This window comes from Podarcis muralis, chromosome 6, assembly GCF_964188315.1.
Source record: "Podarcis muralis chromosome 6, rPodMur119.hap1.1, whole genome shotgun sequence".
Classification (NCBI taxonomy): domain Eukaryota; kingdom Metazoa; phylum Chordata; class Lepidosauria; order Squamata; family Lacertidae; genus Podarcis; species Podarcis muralis.
In genome coordinates this window covers 101635594-101647602 of record NC_135660.1, presented here as the reverse complement: position 1 = coordinate 101647602, position 12009 = coordinate 101635594, and positions in this window count along the sequence as shown.

Below are 12009 nucleotides of genomic sequence, written 5' to 3'. Positions count from 1 at the left end.
GTAACGGTCAGGAGGAAGGTTGCCGGCTGGGCGCGCGCGCCAAGTTCGAATGTACAGGTGTGCGGGACAGCAGAAAACCCGGATTGGGAACCAGGTCCTAAAGCCCGCCGGAGGCAGGGGGAAGACTCAGGGGACTCAGCGTCAGAAGAGTCTAGGAAGGGCAAGACCCCAGCGGACAGGCGGAACCAGAGGAGGAAAGAGCAAAGGCTTTCACCTCCCTGGCTGAGGAGCTTGGGGTACCTTTGGTGGCCGACAAAACAGAGGGTCCACTTTTGACCATAACCTATTTTGGGTATTGAATTGGACACAATTGCACAGACATCCCGCCTACCAAGGGAGAGGCTTGCATTAATTCTGCAAATTCCCCTCAAGAACCCTTGGCCAGAGTCAATTCGCGCTTCGGTCACCTCAACTTTGCATGCTGGGTAGTGTTCCCTTTTGTGGGCGATTGGCTAAGCTGTCAGCGGGACTGCGTGCTCCGCAACACTGAGTGCGCCTCTCTAAAGTGGTCAAGTCAGACCTGAAGGTTGGGTTGAAGTTCCTGGAAAAGTACAATGGCATTTGTGTGCTGACGAGTTCAGGAATCACCAGGTATGCTTCTGGACCGACAATCAAACGGTTGTCAGTGTCCTGTCAAAGCAATTATCACACTCTCCTAGAGTGGCAGATCTGCCCCGGACCTTTGTCCTTTTGTGCTTAGAATTAAACATCTATTTCTCTACCAAATTTACCCCTAGGGTTAACAGTGAGATCACGGATGCTCAGGCGCAGCAAATTGCCACAGCCATTCCGGGAGCACCTTTGGAGCCTTGGGAATGTGATGTTGTCAGGGTTGCTTCAAGATCCCAGCTCACAGAGGATCACGCTAGCCAACGGTCATTAAGTAAAAGTCTTTATTGAGTTACAGTTTCCATTCTCAAGCTGCTGCGTGCAACTCTACGTCTAGTAGCTAGACCGGCGAAGCTCCGTCTGAATCTCCGCCCCTCGTACACCAACTTAATATCCTAGCCCTGCTCCACCTTTTCCGCCTGACTGTTCTTCTCTGGGTCCCTCTGCCCCCCTGGGTCTCTTCCTTCCGGGATTCTTCTGACGCTGACCCCCCGGACCCTCCTGTCTCCTTGCGCCGGGCTTTAGGACCCGGCTCCCTTTCCGGGCTGCCTACTGCGTCGCCTTCCTGTGCATTTGAACTTGGCGCGCGCGCCCAACCTTCCACCTTCCGTCTAACCGTCTCTTCGCTCCCAGATGGAGGTGTGGCCACTCCTGACTCGTGCCCTCCCTCCTGTTGTGAGCTGCCAGCGCTTGCCCCCTGGCTCCCTTCCTCTTCTCTGTTCTCTGGCGGTGACGCTGGTCCCGATCTCCAACTGCTCTCCTCTGAGTCCCCTCTGGCTCTATCTTCCTGGGGTGCTCCCCTAAACTCCCCCCTTGCCCTGGCCACTGGTGCTCCTTTCTGTGAATCCTCCGATTCACTGGAAAGGCTCGGAGATCTCGGGTCGTCGTCATCGCTCATCTTTTCTTCTGCCTCCTCCCCTTCGCTCTCTGTTTCCTCCCTTGCCCTTGCCTCTGCTCCTGAACCCCTGACATCCATCCCCCCCTCGAAGCCCCCCACTCCCCCTTCCCCTCCTTCCGGTGCTGGAGTTGGGTGCTGCTGTGTCAAGGGGACGAATGTCGGGTACCGGTCGCTTCCCGTAGCGGGCCTCCTTCCGAAGTCTTCCGGTTCTTCCTCCCTGCTCTCGTCGACGACGGTCACCTCTGCTTCCATCTCTGTGCCGCCGTGCTCGAAACCAGGGTCGTCCCCGAAAACATCCATGTCCGTCTCTCCCTCACTTCCTCCTGGCGGCGTTGCTCGTCCTGGACCTTCTTGCCACTTGCGCGGGCTCTTCCAATCCAACACCGCTTGAACCTTGGCGCTGTCCATGGCGAGCCCCTTGTCAGACAGCTTGTAGCCCAGAAAATCCACCTCCGTCACGTCAAATTGGCACTTCTCCAGCTTGGCGTAGAGCCTATGTTGCTTTAGCCTGTTCAGCACTTCCTTGACGTGTTTGTCATGCTCCTGTTGCGACTCCGAAAAGATCAGGATGTCATCTAAGAAACAGACGCACGTCTTGTAGAGAAGTCCCGCCAACACGTGATGCATGAATGCTTGAAAAACGTGGGCGCCATTTTGCAATCCAAACGGCATAACTCTATATTCGTAGGTCCCCAGTGGCGTGAACATGGCTGTTTTCCACTCATCTCCCTCCCGCATGCGAATGAGGTTGTACGCCCCTCGCAGGTCCAACTTGGTGAACACTCTGCCCTTCCGCACCTTTGCGAGGAGGTCGTCAATTCGGGGCATGGGGAAGTCCGATGGCTTAGTCACACTGTTCAAGATCCTGTAATCCACTACAAGTCTCTTTTGGGGTGTATCCCGCTTCTTAACGAAGAACACCGGACTGCCTCCCGCTGCCTTGGACTCCCGGATGAAACCGCGCTCCAAATTATGATCTATGAACTCCTTGAGTTCTTGCAGTTCGTCCTCTGACATGGAATACAGTCTCCCCTTAGGCAGCGCCGCCCCTGGCAGCAGGTCAATCTTGCAGTCATATGGCCTGTGAGGTGGTAGCCGGTCTGCCTCCTTCTCGCAGAAAACTTCCAAAAATTCTGCGTACTTGTGGGGAATCGCTTGCAGCGTGCCTAGCAGCAGCTGTGACTCCTCTTCCTCTCCTTCCTGCCTGGGCACGATGCAGTGTTCAGCACAAAAGGAAGAGCCGAAGGTCAGCTGCCTCTGGTACCAAGCCAGCGTTGGGCTGTGCTTGTCCAGCCAACTCATGCCCAACACAATGGGTGTGTCCGATAATTGAGTGACGTTGAAGCTGATGACTTCTTTGTGATTCCCAAGTCGCATCACCATTGGTGGCGTTTGCTGCACCACTTGCCCCCCTAGCAGCTCCCTGCCGTCCACCGTGACAACCTGCAGGGGCAGTGTGGCCGGCAGCAACTGTATAGCATGCTTGTTGACAAAGTCCTGCCCTATAAAGTCCGCATTGCTGCCTGAGTCAATGGTGATTGGCACGTCCATGGTGATGCCATTGGGCAGCTGGAGCGATGCGGTGAGCCTCACCACTGGTTTGGGCGGGAGGGGGTTCACGGGCTGTAAAATCTCTGGGGACTGCATCATTAACACGTCTGGCTGGGCCCCAGTGCCTCTTCCTCCAGCCAGACTGCGTCGTTTCCCTGCTGTGGTCCTCCTTGCTGCGTTGCTGCAGTCACCATTGCTGAGGCTGCAGTGAGCTTGTTGAGCCTCTGGGGACACTCTTTCGCCATATGCCCTGGCTCCTCACAGACGTAACACTTCCTGTTCCCTCTAGGAGGCTTCGCTTTCACTGCTGCTGGTGCTAGGGCTCTGGTTGCTGACTGAGCCCTGGCACCTCCAACCTCCATAGGTTCAGCTCCTCCTCCTGGCGGAGGCGTGGATTGCGTACGCGCTGCTTCTCTGGGAAAGAAGGAGGAGCCCCTGGCTGTTTCGCGCCCTCCACGCCCTTCGTCCCTGCTCCACGGACGTCCTTCCAGCCGCACCCCCACTGCCAGCGCCCTCTGCACGACCTCCTGGGTGGTTCGGGGTCTCTCCCCCCTCGCAATTTCATCTTTCACAGAGCTGTGTAATCCCTCCCAGAACAGGTCTCTTACAGGAGTCGCATCTCTGTCCCATTCTAGGGCACTGGCCAAGGCGAAAAAGCGGGCATGGTACTGCCGTACGCTGGCCCTTCCCTGTTTCAGTCCATGAATCTGTTGCCTAGCAAGATCCACGTCAATGCTTGATAAAAAACACGCATCCATCGCTTTAATAAAGGCATTCGCATTTTGGAGCGCCGGATCGTTATCCCTCCACAAATTGCGCAGCCATGCTCTGGCATCCCCATGCAAATAAGACATGATGAATCCCACTTTCTCTTGCTCATCTCTAAAATCTTTACTCAGCAGTTGCAGTGCACACAGTACGTCTGCTCTAAAATTGGGATACTGTTGCAGGTTCCCATCAAAGTGAGAGACCAGACCGCCTGTGCGTCTCCCCAACCCAATCCCCTCTGGTTTGGGTGTCTGTTGCCCTTGCTTCGTAAGCACTTCCAACCTGACCTGGAGATCCCTGTAGGCGGCAGCTGCGTCCTCCTCTCTCTTCCTGGATGCGAGAGCCTCGGCATTCAGCTGTGACACTGCTTCTCTGAGTTCCGCTATCTGCTGTTCAGCCGTCATGTCGGCTGCCGTTCGTGAGCTCGCTAGTAGGCACCTGCTTCTCTCCTCTCCTCGAGGCTGTAGATGCCCACAATTCTGGAGACGGAGCTTACTGTCAGGGTTGCTTCAAGATCCCAGCTCACAGAGGATCACGCTAGCCAACGGTCATTAAGTAAAAGTCTTTATTGAGTTACAGTTTCCATTCTCAAGCTGCTGCGTGCAACTCTACGTCTAGTAGCTAGACCGGCGAAGCTCCGTCTGAATCTCCGCCCCTCGTACACCAACTTAATATCCTAGCCCTGCTCCACCTTTTCCGCCTGACTGTTCTTCTCTGGGTCCCTCTGCCCCCCTGGGTCTCTTCCTTCCGGGATTCTTCTGACGCTGACCCCCCGGACCCTCCTGTCTCCTTGCGCCGGGCTTTAGGACCCGGCTCCCTTTCCGGGCTGCCTACTGCGTCGCCTTCCTGTGCATTTGAACTTGGCGCGCGCGCCCAACCTTCCACCTTCCGTCTAACCGTCTCTTCGCTCCCAGATGGAGGTGTGGCCACTCCTGACTCGTGCCCTCCCTCCTGTTGTGAGCTGCCAGCGCTTGCCCCCTGGCTCCCTTCCTCTTCTCTGTTCTCTGGCGGTGACGCTGGTCCCGATCTCCAACTGCTCTCCTCTGAGTCCCCTCTGGCTCTATCTTCCTGGGGTGCTCCCCTAAACTCCCCCCTTGCCCTGGCCACTGGTGCTCCTTTCTGTGAATCCTCCGATTCACTGGAAAGGCTCGGAGATCTCGGGTCGTCGTCATCGCTCATCTTTTCTTCTGCCTCCTCCCCTTCGCTCTCTGTTTCCTCCCTTGCCCTTGCCTCTGCTCCTGAACCCCTGACAGATGTCCTGAAAGGAGTATTAGCTTCAGGAGCCCCGTCCACGCTTAGATCTTATAAAAAGGCTTGGTTGGACTTTATGGAGTTCCAAGTCAAATAAATAAATAAATAAATAAATAAATAAATAAATAAATAAATAAATAAAATATAAAAAATGAATGAATAAATGCTAGGCTTGACACACCTCAAGGCAAACTAGAAAACCCTAGGCTTGACACACCTCCTACCAAGGCTGAAGCTCTGCAATACTTGGTACATTGGAGGGTGCTGGGGTCGTGCAGCAAAGACTCTTAAACATCCAGTAGGCGGCAATCTCCCTTTTTCTGTAAGGTTGTTTAATCCATAGACCCTGGCGTGGACTTCTTAGTGTGAAGGGCACTGTAGGGCTGCTGTTCAGGGAAGTTGTGGTTTTTGTTTTTTTTTAATGTGTGATATTTTAGTGTATGTTTGATTTCTATGGAAGCCGCCCAGAGTGGCTGGGGAAACACATCCAGATGGGCGGGGTACAAATAATAACTTATTATTATTCTTATTACTATTATTGTTGTTGTTGTTGTTGTAGGGCTGGCGCAGGCTGCAGCCTCCTAAAAGTGATGGTAGAAGGCCCTTATGACATTCTATGCCAATTCCAAATAATTAAATTAAATAAAAATAATTTAAATAAAATAAAATAAGAAGTAACTGTTGGTCCGAGGACAAGGCCCGGTTATTTTCAGCTGCATACTCCATTGCCTTTGGTGCTATGCGCATTGGCGAAGTAGTTTGTAAGGGCCAACCAGAATCCGCTGCCCGGGGTTAGTTTGAGAGATATGACCTTGTCCAGATCCAATTTAGTCCTGCATGTCCAATGTTCCAAAACCGATCAGCGGTAAAGGACACTAAACATTTCATGCACGTGAGACCAACCGTCTCAGGTCCATTCCTTATACATTTGGATGGCTCCCGCCTTGCACGGCACCAGTCCACGCGCATTATGCAAAGAGAGATGGCTGCCTGCGGTTTATCCTCAGCTGAATTCGCGGCTAACTCCTTTAGGATTGGGGCCGCCACCACAGCACTGCATTTGGGACTCTCAGCTGAAAGGATGAAGGACTTGGGGGCAGTGGAAGTCTGATGCATTTAAGGGATATATTGTAAGACCTTGAGATTGTTCACAGTATACTTGACCTGGCTTCGTTACCTTCTTTTGCTTTCAGGTGACGTTGTGGTGCACATTTGGGATTATAGGCCCTGCACTGTCCACTGGGATAGAAACCATGCCGTTAACGGGGACCCTAGGGTGCAGGAGCTATGAGGGCGTGCATCTGGATAAGCGGGCACAGCATTGTGCATTGGGCCAGGGTCCGCGCCATCAATTCCGGTCTCAGGCTGCACCTTTACTACATCAATATATCTTGGATTTCTCGGAGGGGAATGCGCTGACCTCTTATCCAAACATCACCATTCTTTGGGCCTCGTTGATGGAAAGCCAGGTTTGGAGAGAGAGCAGGTGCCCGATAGCCACAAATAGGGCTAGGAAAGCCTTGGATCGAGCGGTGGTGCGTAAGGCCCCTTATCCAAACATCACCATTCTTGGGGGCCTTGTTGATGGAAAGCCAGGTTTGGAGAGAGAGCAGGTGCCCGATAGCAATGGGAGCTCACCCTGTCACAGGGATTCGAATTACCGACCTTCTGATCAGCAAGCCCAAGAGGCTCAGTGGCTTAGACCACAGCGCCACCCGCGTCCCTACCATATACATTTATGTATACAAATTTGCAAAGTTTTTACCTTGCCTCTCGTGAACACTGAACTGAAGGGAAATGAGTCCCACCCAACATAAAGCAAAAATAAAAGTCAGGAACCAACACTGTATTTCAAGTATTAGAAGAAATATAGTGCTACTTTTAAATAACAATTATAATTACAATAATAAAATATTCTAACTAGAATGAATCCCTATCTGCCAATCACCCATTCCCACCACCCTTCTGAGTAATACCCCTCCCCACCTTCTCACTATATAGAAGGATCTGGCAACTTCTGTTTCAGTGTATCTGAAGAAGTGTGCATGCACACGAAAGCTCATACCAAGAACTAACTTAGTTTGTCTTTAAGGTGCTATTGGAAAGAATTTTTTTTGTTTTGACTATGGCAGACCAACACGGCTACCTATCTGTAACGAGAATGAATCCCTGTAGCCCATAGGAAGAAATATAACTTTTGCAGTAAATGGAGTTTTATTGTTCTCACTTGAGTGGTCTCCATTTTGCATCTGTGTGGCCTCCATCCAATGAGATTTAAATATTACAGAGCATTGCTTTATCCTCCTGCAAATTTATCTTACTTGTTAAAAAGCATAATGGCATCCACTTCCATGAGAAAAGTTATTACCAGATCCATTGCAGTACTTTCCATCAAGCAATAAGATTATTCCCATTCAAACAACAATAATTTTATATAAGTTGGAATCTAGATACAAATGTCTGTAAGTTTCTTATCACAATAAATGCAATAGAAATGTGCTTAAAAAATGGGTTGATTTGTTTTGGTTAACTGTTCGTATCTGCTGCTTGGTGAATGTGCTTATATGTAACATTGATGCAAATTCATGATTGCGCAGAAGGGGCTTTGGGTTGCATTCAGGAACATTTCCTTGAGCTTGGTATGGTCAAACATCCACAGATGAAGTTTCATAGATACCCATACATACATACATACATAGAGGGAACATTGTGTTGACAATGCAATATTGTGAACTGGCCTTTAGAATTTAGAGAAAACACAAAGCTGTTTTCTCTGTGCGTGCAAATATCCATGTCAATTTATAATAAAATATCAGTTTTTCTGCAAGTAGTTTCAATATCCCCTCCCTTAGAAGATGTGATTGTTGAGTACAGAAAGAAGGGAAATCTTTCGACTTCAAACAACATTTGCATATCCTCTAGTATTTGATCCACTGCAAGTAGATAGCTCCTTTTCATGAAGCTGCTCTTAACTGTTCTGTGGAGGCAGATTTTCATATTTCCTAAAACTAGAATAAGCCCCTAAAATAAATAAGAAAATGACCATTGGCCATGATAACTGAGGCTGATCATCTGGAGTGAACCATATTGCTTCCCCCCCATCCTATGTTGTATTTTGCTATGCTTATTGGGCATGTGGGGGAAAGGGCTATTCTTATACCTTGAAATACTGTTAACTTTCACAATAGGTTTACACAGCTCTGGGATCTTCCTCTCAATCATTGGTCTGAGGTTCTCTTTCAACTTCTTGTAGTTCTTTTTCAATTCTTGTTGATATTCCCTTTGGTCAGCAGTAAGCAGGCACTTATTTCCCCCCACTGCTTCACCACATCTGTTCCCAAAAAATGAAGAAAACAATTCACACTGATAAATTTCACCACAGTATTGGACCATAAAGTTTTGTTTTTGTCTGGGACCAAGCGTGACTTAGGTGGGGCAAGTGAAGGAAAAGCCATCAAAATTTAGAGGGTGGATGTAGAATTCAGCATCTGGGTAACCTCAGGTTTCATTTCAACAAAAGGATTCTAGTAAAAGAAGAGCCTTCAAAGTGTGTGCAAAATAACTGATGAAATCTCAGGCACCAGAAAGTGGGTCAGCAACCATGGGGAGGGACTCATAGAATCATAGAGTTGGAAGGCACCCCAAGGGTCATGTAGTGCAGTGCAGGATTCGCAACTGAAGCATCCATATAGAATCAATAGTTCAGCGCATTTCCCCATGACCAACAAAAGCAGAATATGGCTGTCGTCTTATATACACTCCTAGGCAAGTCCTACTAAACTTAAGTTTTACTCCTGAGTAAACATGCACTGCAAATCATGTGCATTCTTAACTTATAGAGAAGTTTTTAAAATGTACAATTTGGATTGGAATAAGTGGGCAGCAGAATAGGACAAAGTATTTATTCATGCTATGCATAATGAAAGCATGGTACTAAAAAGCCACAGGATGTGCTCATGGTCACTGGCTTATAGAGGAATCAGACAAAATCATGGAGGAGTGGTCTGCCCAAAGGAGAAGTGATAGATCCTTGTACAAAGGCAGTATGTCTCTGAATTCTAGTTGCTGGGGAGCAACAATTGGGGAGGGCTGTTGCTGGCTTTCCTGGAGGCATCTGATTGGGTACTGGAGGAAGAAAGGCTCTTGGCTTTTGGTCTGACCCAGCAGGAGGTTTCTTGGTTTCTTATAGCACATAATTTCTTATAGCACATAAGGGTTTTCTTGTGTGTGTGTTTGTGGCTGATTAGCTGCTCTCCCTGTGCAAAGGTCAGAGGGGGCAGGGTTTCTGTTGAGTCAGGTGATTAGCTGTGGGAGGAGCTTATGAGAGCTTGCAGGGCAGCGGCGTGCGCCTGGCGGTGCACGCAGTTTGATCCATCTTTTAGATTTAGGGGAGCTAGTCTCAAACGTTTGTTGGGGGAGACCTAGGTTTTTTTGGGGGGGTTATTTGTCCTGTCTTCACGCTTTTTAAGATGGAGGACCACTGTAGCCACCCCCAACGACACGTTTTCAAGATGGAGGGTGAGGGAACAGCTGCAGTCGCCTGCGGTTCCTGCACAATGTTTGCCATCTTGCCAAAGGTTGCAGGCAGCTTTACCTGCAGCAATTGTATGTTGATTGCCCTCTTAGAAGACAAAGTCCAGCAACTGGAGGAACATGTAGCTACGCTCCAAAGAATTAGAGAGCTGCAGCTCTTCTTGGAAGCAACAGAGAACACCGTCTCCACCAAGGAGGAGACAGGGGACACCCCTGAGAAGGAGGCTAGTTCACCAACACAGGTGCCAGATATATGGAGAAACGTGACTCAAAGAAGTAGGAGGCCCAGGGTTCGCTCTGATTGTTTAGAAATACACAATCGCTTTGAAGTCCTCTCCCCTAGCATGGAAGACGAAGAACAGACTCCATTTGAGGATCTCTCAAAGACAAGCAGCAAAGTCAGTCCTCCGGGAATGTGCAGGCGACCTTGGAACGAACAGCTCACGCAAGAACCCCGACTAAACCTAAGAGGAGGCGTGTAGTGGTGATAGGGGATTCCCTACTGAGGGGAACAGAAGCAGTGGTCCGTGGGCCTGACAAGATGTCTTAGGAGGTGTGCTGTCTCCCTGGGGCTAAGATCCAAGATGTAACTGAACGACTGCAAGGAATCATAAAACCCACTGACAAATACCTCTTCCTCATGGTTCATGTGGGAACCAATGACACTGCAAGCAATAGCCTCCAGAAGATCAAAAGAGACTACAAGGCTCTGAGCAGGAAATTGAAGCAATTAAATGCACAAATTGTCATCTCATCTGTCCTCCCAGTTGAACGACGTGGCCCAGGGAGAGAGGGGAAAATAGTGGAAGTGAACAGCTGGCTTCGCAAATGGTGTAAACAGGAACGGTTTGGATTCTTAGATCACGGACTGCAGTTTCTTGAAGATGGACTTCTGGCAAGCGATGGGCTGCACCTCACAACGGTTGGGAGGAATGTTTTTGCCAAAAATCTCAGAAACCTCATCAGGAGGGCTTTAAACTGACTAATGTGGGGGAGGGAGACAGTGCTCCTGAAGGTAGGAGTCTATCAATTGATGAAGATGATCATCCAAATGTCATAGACCAAATGGAGCAAACAGCACGCAGACCTAGTGGTGGGAGGAAAAAATCCTTAAATAAGAGACACGGGGGAATGATTAATGGACTTCAATGTCTGTACACTAATGCGCAAAGCATGGGAAATAAACAAGATGAGCTTGAGCTCTTGGTACAGCAAACTAAATATGACATAATAGGAATCACTGAAACCTGGTGGGATAAGTCCCACGATTGGAATGTAATAATGGAGGGATACAATCTATTTCTATAACAGAGACCTCATTGTGGGAGTTTACTATAGATCCCCAAGCCAAACGGAGGACATAGATGATGCCTTCCTGGAACAGATGGCCAAGCATGCAAAAGGAAGGGAGATAGTAGTAATGGGGGACTTCAATTACCCGGATATTTGTTGGATGTCAAACTCAGCCAAGAGCATACGGTCAAACAGATTCCTCACTGGCCTTGCAGACAACTTCATTGTCCAGAAAGTGGGAGAAGCAACAAGAGGAACAGCCATTTTAGATCTGGTCCTAACCAATGTTGATGACCTGGTTAGTGGGGTAGAAGTGGAAGGATCATTAGGCACGAGTGATCATGCTCTTCTGAAGTTTACTATACAGCGGAAAGGAGGAGCCAAGCATACTAGGACTCAATTTCTTGACTTTAAGAAAGCCGACTTCATAAAACTTAGGGAAGTGCTGGGTGAGATCCCATGGACTGTAATACTAAAAGGAAAGGGAGTTCATGATGGCTGGGAGTCTGTTAAGAGGGAGATAGTAAAAGCACAACTTCAGGCAATACCAATGAGACGGAAACATGGAAGGTGCCTAAAGAAGCCAGGGTGGCTATCTAAAGAACTTTTAACTGAGTTAAGATTAAAAAAGGATGTGTACAAAAAATGGAAAAGGGGCAAACGACCAAAGAGGAATTCAAACAAATAGCCAGCACATGTAGACAGAAAGTCAGAAAAGCTAAAGCACAGAATGAACTCAGGCTTGCTAGAGAGGTTAAAAGCAACAAAAAAGGCTATTATGGGTATGTCCGTAGCAAAAGGAAGAACAAAGAAACAGTGGGGTCACTCAGAGGAGAAGATGGTGAAATGCAAACAGGGGACACAGAAAGGGCTGAACTCCTCAATGCCTTCTTTGCCTCAATCTTCTCCGATAAAGAAAACAATGCCCGACCTGAAGAATTTGGAGCAAATGATTCAGCCGAGGAAACACAGCCCAGAATAACTAGTTTAGATGTATTCAAGTCTCCAGGGCCAGATGAACTGCATCCAAGAGTATTAAAAGAACTGGCAGATGTGATCTCAGAACCACTGGCAATCATCTTTGAGAATACCTGGAGAACAGGCGA